Source organism: Halichoerus grypus, chromosome 4 (genome assembly GCF_964656455.1).
Source record: "Halichoerus grypus chromosome 4, mHalGry1.hap1.1, whole genome shotgun sequence".
Lineage (NCBI taxonomy): Eukaryota > Metazoa > Chordata > Mammalia > Carnivora > Phocidae > Halichoerus > Halichoerus grypus.
This window is the reverse complement of record NC_135715.1, coordinates 55562312-55574577: the sequence shown is the minus strand read 5'-3', so window position 1 is coordinate 55574577 and position 12266 is coordinate 55562312. Positions and strand designations below refer to the sequence as shown.

The 12266-nt window shown below is 35.7% G+C and overlaps 1 pseudogene; it reads left to right on the top strand.

The window, feature by feature from the left end:
• The first annotated feature begins 307 nt into the window (after nucleotides 1-307).
• LOC118522204 (large ribosomal subunit protein eL33 pseudogene) lies at nucleotides 308-765 on the top strand (annotated as a pseudogene).
• The last annotated feature ends 11501 nt before the right edge of the window (nucleotides 766-12266 follow it).

Sequence of the window (12266 nt, the reverse complement as noted above, 5' to 3'; positions counted from 1 at the left end):
TAGGCTACAGGGAACTAAGAGACAGCTCTTAAAGGGGTCGCATGGGCTCCCACACATTCACCATGGCTAACCCCTCAGGGCCTAGTAGAAAGGCAGGAGACTGAAACAAATCCAGTCTTTCCATGAAAGAGACCTATTTGCTTATCTTAAAAGCTTTGGACTGAGAATACGGCTACTAACTTAACATATCTAGGGGATGACTGCAACACTTTCCAGAGACCAGGGATGCTAGAAGGCACTATCTTTGGGTTCTCCCTCTGCCTTGCTCTAGGTTATTGGTATCTTCAAGAAAGGAGTTTATGGGCTTCGCCTTTCTTTTTCCGCCATCTGGGAGTCTGTGGAGGCCTGCTGGGAACAGGACTCCTATAACGCCAAATAATGTCTGGAAGGCTGTGGTCCAAGGCCATTTTTGCTGGCTATAAGCGGGGTCTCTGGAACCAGAGGGAGCACACAGTTCTTCTTAAAATCGAAAGTGTTTATGCTCGAGATGAAACAGAATTCTATCTAGGCAAGAGATGTGCTTATGTATACAAAGCAAAGAACAACACAGTGACTCCTGGTGGCAAACCAAACAAAACCAGGGTAATCTGGGGAAAAGTAACTTGTGCTCATGGAAACAGTGGCATGGTTCGTGCCAAATTCTGAAGCAACCTTCGTGCTAAAGGCATTGGCCACAGAATCCATGTGATGCTGTACCCCTCAAAGATTTAAATTTAATGAAAAGTAAATAAAGGTGTAGATTTGTTCTCTTGTTAAAAAAAAAAAAGACAAGAAAAGAAAGGAGTTTATGCACATGTCTGGCATTCCGGGTTTTGCTGCTACCACCCAGGGGACCCTCTGATTGCCTGGCTCTGGTGGTTAATGAGGCTTATGTTCATAGGTCCCACAGGGTTAGAACAGAGAAACAGTACTTAACCAGTGATTCACAAAGGCAGCAAACAAAAATACCCAGCCCCCAGTCTTCCCTTGAAAAGGGTATACTTGCATACTTTACAAGCTGCTGCCTGAGGATCTAGCTTATAGTCAGCCTGCATCTAAGTGCTGACTGAGATTCTCGCCTTTAGGACACTACCAGATCTTGGCATACCCTCAGCTACTGGGATCTGCTAAGAACAAAGAAGGCTGCTTAGTTAATCACAAAGTTATTACTTAATCACAACAAAAAGGTAGGGCATGGATGAATGATTAGATTCATCTACACAAAGCCATTTCATCAAGACTGGGAGAGATGGCTGTTTTATGTATGCATAGAAACCAACACAAAGTCAAGGAAAAGGAAAAAAGAAAACAGGAATATATTCCTAACAAAAGAGTAAGATAAAACCTAAGAAAAAAAATTTTTAAAGACTTTTTTCTTTTAGAAGTGGGGGGGGCCAGAGGGAGAGAATGCTGAAGCAGACTCCCTGCTGAGTGTGGAGCCTGACATGGGGCTCGATCCCAGGACCCTGAGACCATGACCCAAGCCAAAAATCAAGAGTTGGCCACTTAACCAACTGAGCCACCCAGGCACCCCCCCTCAGAAAAAGTTTAATGAAATGGAGATAAAGCGATTTGCCTGAAAAAGAGTTCAGAATAATTGACATAAAGATGCCCCATAAGGTAGTAAAACAATGCATAAGAAAAGTGAGAATTTCAACAAAGAATATAAAAAAAGTACCATACTGAAATCAGAGCTGAAGAATACAATAAAAAAAATTCTATAAAAGATTCAACAGCAGACTAAAGTGGAAGAGAGGACCAGCAAATGGAAAAACAAGGCAATGGAATTCATCCAATCAGAGGAACAAAAAGAAAAAAAGAAAAATTGGGGTTCTGGTCCATGACAGTGAAGTAGAAAGACTCTGAACCTCACCTCTTCCATAGTATACATCAAATTACACCTATTAAGATGATACAGAAACTACAAAAACAATAAAACAGATGAAACCAGGAACTGGTTCTTTGAAAAGATCAACAAAATTGATAAACCTTTAGCCACACTTATGGAAAAAAAAAAAAAGACTCAAAATCACAAATTAAAGAGGACAAATAATCAACAACGTAGAAATACAAAGAATTATGATATTATGAAAAACTATATGCCAAGGAATTAGACAATCTAGGATTAATTTCCTAGAAATATATAACCTGATTGAATCAGTAATCAAAAAATTCCCAAAAAACAAAAGTCCAGAACCAGACAGTTTCTCAGGCGAATTCTACCAAATATTTAAAGAAGAGTTAATACCTATTATTTTCAAACAATTCCAAAAAAAAAAAAAAAAAAAACCCACAAGAGGAAGGAATACTTCCAAATTCATTCTATGAGGACAGTATCCCTCTAATACCAAAACCAAATAAAGATGCCACCAAAAAAAAAAGAACTACAGGCCAATATCTCTGATGAATATGGATGCAAAAATACTCAACAAAATGCTAGCAAACCAAATCCAGCAATACATTAAAAAAATATCATTCACCACGACCAAGTGGGATTTATTCTTGGGATGCAAAGGTGGTTCAGTGTCCATCAATCAATGTGATACATCAGTAAGAGAAAAGGTAAAAACCATTTGATCGTTTCAATAGACACAGAAAAAGCATTTGACAACGTACAACATCCATTCATGATAAAAGCTCCCAGAAAGGAAGTTTAAAGGGAACGTACCTCAACATAATAAAGGCTATATATGAAAGATCCACCACAGCAAACATCATCAATAGGGAAAAACAGAGCTTTTCCCCTAAGGGCAGGAACAAGACAAGGATATCTACTCTCACTTTTATTCAACAGAGCACTAGAAGTCCTAGCCACAGCAATCAGACAACAAAAAGAAATACGGGCATCCAAATTGGTAAAGTAGTAGTAAAACTTTCACTATTTGCAGATGACATGATACTATATATAAAAAATCCTGAAGACTCCACCAAAAAACTACTAGAATTGGTAAATGAATTCAATAAAGTCACAGGATTTAAAAAAAAAAAATCAATGGGCAGAAATCTCTTGCATTTCTATACAATGAAACAGAAGTTAAGAAAACAATTCCATTAACAAATGCACCAAAAAAAAAAAAAAAAAAAAAAAGATACCCAGGAGTAAACCTAACCAAAGCGGTGAAAGACCTGTACTCTGAAGACAAACACTGATGAAAGAAATTGAAGAGGACACAGATGAAAAGACATTCCATGCTCACAAATAGGAAGAACAAATATTGTTAAAATGTCTATACTACCCAAAGTGATCTACACTTTTAACGCAATCCCTCTCAAAATACCAACAGCATTTTCCACAAAACTGTAATAAAAAATCCTAAAGTTTGTATGGAACCACAAAAGACCCCAAACAAAGTAATCTTGAAAAAGAAAAGTAAAGCAGGAGGAATCACAATTGCAGACTCCAAGTCCTATTACAAAGCTGTAGTAATCAAAACAGTATGGTACTGGCACAAAAATAGACACACAGATCAATGGAACAGAAAAGAAAACCCAGAAATAAATGATATGGTCAATTAATCTTCAACAAAGCACAAAAGAATATCCAATGGGAAAAGTACAGTCTCCTCAACAAATGGTGTTGGGTAAACTGATCAGCTACATGCAAAAGAATGAAACTGGACCACTTTCATACACTGTATACAAAAATAAATTCAAAATGGATTAAAGACCTAAATGGGAGACCTAAAACCATAAAAATCCTAGAAGAGAGCACAGGCAGTAATTTCTCTTACATCAACTGTAGTAACATTTTTCTAGATATATCTCCTGAGGCAAGGGAAATAAAAGCAAAAGTAAACTATTGGGACTACATCAAAATAAAAAGCTTCTGTGCAGTGAAGGAAACAATCAACAAAACTAAAAGGCAACCTACCAAATGGGAGAAGGTATTGACAAATGACATATTCAATAAAGGGTTAGTTTCCAAAGTATATAAAGAACTTAAACAACTCAACACCAAAAAGACAAAAAAACAAAAACAAAAACAAAACCCTCCCAAATAATCCAGCTTTAAAAATGGGCAAAAGACATGAATAGATATTTCTCTAAAGACATACAGATCACTAATAGACACATGAAAAGATGCTCAACATCACTCATCAGGGAAATGTAAATTAAAACCACAATGAGATATCAGCTCTCACCTGTCAGAATGGCTAAAATAAACAACACAAGAAACAAGTGTTGGTGAGGTTGTGGAGAAATAGGAACCTTGTGCATTATTCGTAGGAATGCAAACTGGTGCGGTCACTGTGGAAAAAAAGTAGAGTTTCCTCAAAAAGTTAAAAATAAAACTACCCTACAATCCAGTAATTGCACTACCGGGTACATAATTCCAAGATCCAAAAATGCTAATTCAAAATAATACACACACCCCTATGTTTATAACATTATTTACAATAGCCAAAATATGGAAACCTCCAAAGTGTCCATCAATAGATGAATGGATAAAGAAGATGTGGTACACACACATGCACACACGAATATTATTCAGCCATAAAAAGGAAAGAAATCTTGCCATTTGCAATGACATGGATGGAGCTAGAGAATATCATGCTAAGTGAAATAAGTCAGAGAAAGACAAATACCACATGATTTCACTCATATGTGGAATTTAAGAAACAAAAAGAACAAAGGGGAAAAAAAAAAAAAAAAGACAAACCAAGAAACAGACTCTTAACTATAGAGAACAAACTGATGGTTACCAGAGGGAGGTGGGTGGCAGGATGAGTAAAATAGATGATGGGGATTAAGGAGTGCACTTGTTATGATGAAACACTGGGTGATGCGTGGATGTGTTGAATCACTATATTGTACACCTGAAACTAATATAACCTGAAGAACAGGGGTGATGGAACAGCTACTAAACAACCCAAGATAGAGAGAACAGCAAGAGACAGACATGGTAACAAAGGGAAGCCCCATCCCTGACTCTGTGAATGGCAGTGGGGAGGAAAAGTAATGAGGGACTGGGAACAGATTCCTCTGTACTTTTGCACAGAAAAAAAGCCAGGTTTAAAAGAGTGACTAGCATATAAAAGAGACAATGCTAGAACTCTGCCAAGTGGTGGAGGAGCCATGAGAAAGTGCTCCAGTTCAAAGTGACCAGAGAATGCCATGCTTTATGTTCCCATCCACCTTAAAAGACTAAACTGGAGCAGAGCCTGGACACTGTAACAAGGGTGTCTGGTTGCCAGTGTGAGCTTGTGACCCAGGATTCATAAAGCAGACCAGTCCGAGTCATGCTGGAACACAGAGAAAAAGCCAGGATTTAAACAGGCTGAGGAGCTGTGGAAATGCTCTCTCCCCCTCTACCCTAAAAGCCTAGGCTAGAGCAAGGTCCTGCTCAGAGAGCTTGTGACATCAGTGAGCCCAGAATCCTTAAGTCCATACCAGCCTCTCTGGTGCTGGGGCACAGAAAATAAGCCATGGGTTTTTTAGGTTTGTTTGTTTGTTTTTTTAATTAAAATTTTTTATTTTATTGCAATTTTTTAATTTTTCTAATTTGTCTTTTCTTATTTTGCTTTAATTTTTGCTCTTGGGTTTTGATTTTTTTAATTTAATTTTATTATTTTCATTATAATTATCAATTTTTTTTCCTGTAAAAAAGCCATGGTTGAAGAGAGTAACTAACATATATAGCCACAGCTTCAGCCAACCAGCAAAAGTCACCAAGCACACACAGTCTACACAAAGGACACTATAAAGACCACTCCTTCAAGTGTAGAAGTAGCCATTCTACCTAATCCATAGAATAAGCACAGAAAGTCAAGCAAAATGGGGAGACAGAGGAATATGCTCCAAAACAAGAAAAAACTCAAAAAAAAAAAAAAACCCTAAACTAAATGAAATAGAGATAATTAATATGCCTGATAAATAATTTAAGTAATGATTGTAAAGATAGTTACTGGACTGAAGAGTGGAAGATCTCAGTGAAACCTTCCATAAGGAGATGGAAAATATTAAGAACGAATCAGAATTGAAGAATGCAGTAACTGAAATAAAACAACACTAGAGGGAATAAACAGTAGATTAGAGGATGCAGAAAAATGTATCAATGATTTGGAAGACAGGGAAATGGAAAGCACACAAGCTGAACAGCAAAAAGAGGAAAAAAACAAAAAACAACCCGAGGATACATTAAGAGATCTCTTAAACAACATCAAGTGAACAAACATTCTCTCATTTTAGGGGTTCTAAGAAGAGAGAGAATGGTGTAGAAAACGTATTTGAAGAAATAATAACTGAAAACTTCCCCAACCTAGGGAAGGAATAGACATCCAGGCCCAAGAATCACAGAGTTCCAAACAATAGGAATGCAAGGAGATCCAAGCATGACACATAATAATTAAAATGTCAAAGGTTAAAGATTAAGAGAATCCTAAAGGCAGCGAGAGAGAAACAAAAAGTTACCTACAAAGGATGACCTATAGGCCATCAGCTTATTTTCAACAGAAACTTTGCAGGCCAGGAGAGAGTGGCAGGATATATTCAAAGTGCTGAAAGGAAAAAACCTACAATCAAGAATACTCTACCCAGCAAAGTAGACTTGAAGGTAATATTAAGAGTTTCCAAACAAAAGATAAAGCAGTTTATCATTATTAAACCAGCCTTACAATAAATGTTGAAGGTACTTACGTAGAAAAGAAATGGCCATAATTTGGCATATGAAAATTATGAATAAAAAGATGTAAAATATGACAACATATACATAAACAAGAAGGGAATAAAAAAGAGAAGAGGGAAGATTTTTTTTTTTTTTTAGAGTAGGTTTGTACTGTAAGGGTGGTGGGAAGGTGGGCAAAATGGGTGGACAGGAGAGGGTGATATAGACTTCCAGTTATGGAATGATTAAGTCATGGGAATGAAAGGCACAGCATAAGGAATACAGTCAATGATATTGTAATAGCAATGTAACAGGAGAGATGGTAGCTACATTTGTGTTGAGCAAAGCATAATGTATAATCTTGTCAAATCAGTAAGTTTTACACCTGAAACTAATGTAACATTGTGTGTCAATTATACTAAAAGAAAGGTGGTGATAGCTTAAGAGACTTATGGGACAACATAAAGAGATAAATGGTCCCAGAAGGAGAAGAGCACTTATTTGAAAAAATAATGGTTGAAAACTTCCTTCACCTGGAGAGGAAAATGGACCTCCAGATCCAGGAATCCCAGAGGGTTCCAAACAAGATAAATCCAATAGACTCTTACCAAGACACATTATAATTAAATTGTCAAAGACAAGGAGAGAATCTTAAAAACAGCAAGAGAAAAACTATTTGTTGGATATAAAGAAACTGCCATAAGACTATCAGATTTTTTCAACAGAAAATTTGCAGGCCAGAAATGAGTGGCATGATGTATTCCAAGTTCTGAAAGTTCAAGAATAGTCTACCCAGCAAAACTATCCTTCAGAATTGGAGACAAAAAGTTTTCCAAAGAGGCAAAAGCTAAAGGAGCTAATACTGGACCAGCCTTACACAAAATGTTAAACGGAAGGGGACTTCTTTAAGCTCAAATGAAAGGATGCTAATTAGTAACAGGAAAACATATAAAAGTAAATATCACTGATTTTAAGTAAATATATACTTAAATTCAGAATAGCCTAATGTAATGATGGTGGACAAGTCACTTATAAATTTAGTATGAAGGTTAAGACAAAAATAGTAAAAATAACTACAATAATTTGTTAATGGATACCCATGATAAAAAGATGTAAATTGTGACATCAAAGACAAAATTGGGGGGGGGGGGGGGAGAATAAAAATGTTGAACTTTAGAATGCATTCAAACTTAAGTTATTATCAATTTTAAATAGACTGTTATTCCTCTAAGATGTTTTATATAAGCCTCATGGTAACAACAAAAATCTATAGCAGAGACATGAAAGAGAAAGAAATCTAAGCATGTCACTACAGAAAAAATCAAATCACAAAGAGAATAGAAGAAAACAAAGGAATTACAAACAAGGCAGAAAACAATTAACAAAATGGCAAAAGCCCTTACCTATCAATAATTACTTTAAATATAAATAGACAAAATTCTCCAAAAGACATTAAGTGGCTGAATGGATAAAAAACAGGATCCAACTATATGCCATCTACAAGAGATGCACCTCAGCTTTAAACTACATGCTGTCTACAAGAGACACACAAAATGAAGAGATGGAAAGAGATATTTCAAGCAAATGGAAACCAAAAGAAAGCTGAGACAGCCATACTTCTGATAAAATAGACATTAAGACAAAGAAAGTCCTTAGGTAATGATAAAGTGGTTAAGCCAACAAGAGGATATAACATTTGTAAATATTTATGCAACTATCATAGAAGCACCTAAATAATAAACTTAAAGGAAGAAATGGACAGCAATATAATAGTAGGGGACTTTAATATCCCACTTTCATCAATGGATAGATCATCCAGATAGAAAAAAAAAAAAAAATCAGTGAGCAAACACTAGTCTTAAACAACACCTTAGATTGACTTAATAGACATTTACAGAACTTTCTGATCAAAGGGAGAACACACAGTCTTCTCAAATACATATGGAACATTCATCAGGACAGAGGATATATTAGGCCACAAAACAAGTCAATAAATTTAAGACTGGAATCACATCAAACATCTTTTCCAGACAATGGTATGAGACTAGTACTCAATTATAAGAAAACTGGAATATTTGCAAATATATGGAGATTAAACAACATGTTACTAATCAATCAATGGGTCAAAGAAAAGAAGAAAAAATATCTTGAGACAAATGAAAATAGAAATACAACATACCAAAACCTATGGGATGCAGCAAAAGCAGTTCTAAAAGGGAAGTTCACAGTGATAAAAGCCTACATTAAGAAACAAGAAGGGGAGTGCCTGGGTGGCTCAGTCAATTAAGCATCAAGTCTTTTAGCTCAGGTCATGATCTCAGGGTCCTGGGATCAAGCCCCGCATCAGGCTCCCTGCTCAGCAGGGAGTCTGCTGGTCTCCCTTTCCCTTTGCCCCTTCTCCTGCTTGCACTTTGTCTCAAATAAATAAATCTTAAAAAAAAAAAAAAAAGGGAAACAGGAACAATGTCAAATAAAAAAAACCTAACTTTATACCTCCAGGAACTAGAAAAAGAACAAAATTAGCCCAAACTTAGGAGAAGCAAATAAAGATGAGAGTGGAAATAAATGATATAGAGAGTAAAAAGGCAATAGAAAAGATCAATGAGACTAAGAGCTGTTTTAAAAGATAAAATAGTCAAACCTTTAGCTCAACTCAATAAGAACAGAAGATGGAGGACTCAAAATTAGAAAGAGGAGATGTTACAACTGATACCACAGAAATATGTGTCATAAGAGACTACTATGAACAGTTACGCCAACAAATTAGATAATCTAGAAGAAATGGATAAATTCCTAGAAACATGTAACCTACCAGGACTGAATCATGAAGAACAGAAAATCTGAACAGACCAATCACTAGTAAGGAGATTGAAACAGAAAAAAACCTCCCAACACACACAAGTCCAGGACCAGATGGCTTCACTGGTGAATTCTACCTAACATTTAAAGAATTAATACAAACTCTTCAAATTCTCCCAAAAAATAGAGAATGGAACACTTCCAAACTCATTTATGAGGCCAGCATTAACCTGATACCAAAACCAGACAAGGACACTAACAAAACAAACAAAAATAAATACCCCGCAAGTCCCCCCCTCCCCCAAACCAAAACCATTACAGGTCAATATCCACGATGAACATAGATGCAAAAATTCTCAACAAAGTATTAGCAAACTGAATATATTAAAAATACCATATACTATGATTAATTGGGATTTATTCCAAGGTGTAAGGATGGTTCAACATCTGTCAATTAATGTGATACATTAACAAAGTGAAGGATAAAAATCATCTTGACAGATGCAGAAAAAGCATTTGGCAAATTTAACATGATAAAACTTGCAAGAAACCGTATAGAGGGAAAGTACTTCAACATAGTAAAGCCATATATAAGCCCAGAGACAACATCATACTCAATGGTAAAAAACTGAAAGCTTTTCCACTACAATCAGGAGTAAGATAAGGATGCCCATTTGTGCCATGTTTATTCAACATAGTATTGGAAGTCCTAGCCAGAGCAATTAGGTAAGAAAAAATTTAAAGGCATCCAAATTTAAACAGAAGAAGTGAAATTGTCTCTATTCGTAGATGACATGATATTACAAATAGAAAACCTTAAAGATGCCACCAAAAAACTGTTAGAACAAAAAGTTGCAGGATACAAAATCAATATATAAAAAATATGTTGTACTTCTTTACACTGATAAAGAATTCTCAGAGATATTAAGAAAATAATTCATAATTGCATCAAAAAAGAATGAAATACATAATAAATTTAACCAAGCAGGTGAAAACCTGTACACTGAAAACTTTAAGACACTGATGAAAAAATTGAAGATGACACACAGAAATAAAAAGATTCTAAAATAAAGATTCTGTGCTCATGAATTGGAAGAATATTGTTATGTCCCTATTCTCCAAAACTATCTACAGACCCAATGCAATCCTTATCAAAATTCCAATGGCATTTTTTCACTTACAGTCAACAATCTTAAAGTTTGTATGGAACCACAAATGACTCAGAATAGCCAAAGTAATCTTGAGGAAAAAAGAACAAAGCTGGAGGCATCGTACTTCCTGATTTCAGAGTATATTACAATGCTATAGTACTCAAAACAGTATGGTATTGGCATAAAAACAGATACATCCATCAGTGGAACAGAATAGAGAACACAGAAATAAACCCATATTTATGGTCAATTAATTTATTACAGAAGAGCCAAGATTATACAATGAGGATAGTTTTTTTTTTCCCCCAATAAGTGGTGTTGGGAAAACTAAAGAGCCACATACAAAAAAAAAAAAAAAAAATTGGACCACAAAAATCAACTCAAAATGGATTACAGACAAATGTAAATCCTGAAATATAAAACTTCTACAATGAAACATGGGGATAAGCTCCTTGACATCAGTCTTGGCAGTAATTTTTCAGATTTCACACCAAAAGTAAAGGCAACAAAAGCAACAACGAATGAGTAGAGCTATATCAAATGAACAAGTTTCTGTATAGCAAAGGAAACCATGAACAAAATGAAAAGACAACCTACCAATGGAAGAAACTATTTGCAAATCCTATATCCGATACAGGGTTAATTTCAAAATATATAAGGAATTCCTAGAACTGAGTAGCAAAACAAAACAAAAAAAACTTGATTTTAAGATGGGAGAGGAACTGAATAGACATTTCTCCAAAGATATCTAAATGGCAAACAGGTACATGAGAATATGCTCAACATCTCTCGTCATCAAGGAAATGCAAATCAAAACCACAATGAGATATCACCTCACACCTGTTAGAAAGACTATTATCAAAACAAGTGTTGGTAAGAATGTGGAGAAAAGGGAACCCTTGTACACTTTTGGTGGGAATGTAAATTGGTGTAGCCAATATGGAAAGCAGTATGGAAGTTCCTCAAAAAATTTATAAAATAGGACTACCATATTACTCAGGATTTCCACTTCTGGGTACTTATCTGAAGGAAGTAAAATCACTACTTCAAAAAGCTATCTACACTCTCATGTTCATATCAGCATTATTTACAATAGCCAAGACATGGAAACAACCTAAGTGTCCATTGGTGGTTGAATGGATAAAGAAAACGTGGTATATTAATAGAATGAAATATTATTGGCCATAAAAGGAAAGGAAATCCTGCCTTGTGCGACAACATAGATGGCCCTTGAAGGCTAAGTGAAATTAGTCAAAGACAAATAGTGTATATTACTTATATGTGGAATCTTAAAACAACCGGACTCCTACATACAGAGGACAGATTGGTGGTTGCCAGAGGCAGAGGGTGGGGTGGTTGAAACAGGTGAAGGTGGTCAAAAGGTACAAAGTTTCAGTTAAAAGATAAGTCCTGGAGGTAAAATGTACAGCATGGTGACTACTGACTATGTTTTTTTCAATTAAAAAAAAATTCAGTTGAAAGGATGGGGAGAAAGAATATGGTAATTCAAGGGGTAGCAAGGTTTGGGAAGGATTGGTTAAATTTCTTTTAAGGCAAGGTACAATAGACCATCCTTTTAGGCAAAGAAGAATAAAACAGGGATGGTGAAACCAAGACTCAAGGGCAAGAGTAAGTAATGAGAATGACCATGGCCACAGGTACAGATCAGTAGCTGGAGAAGAGATGATCTTAGAAGGATGAGGGACCCTTCACTCCTGAAATGTTCCAAAGAG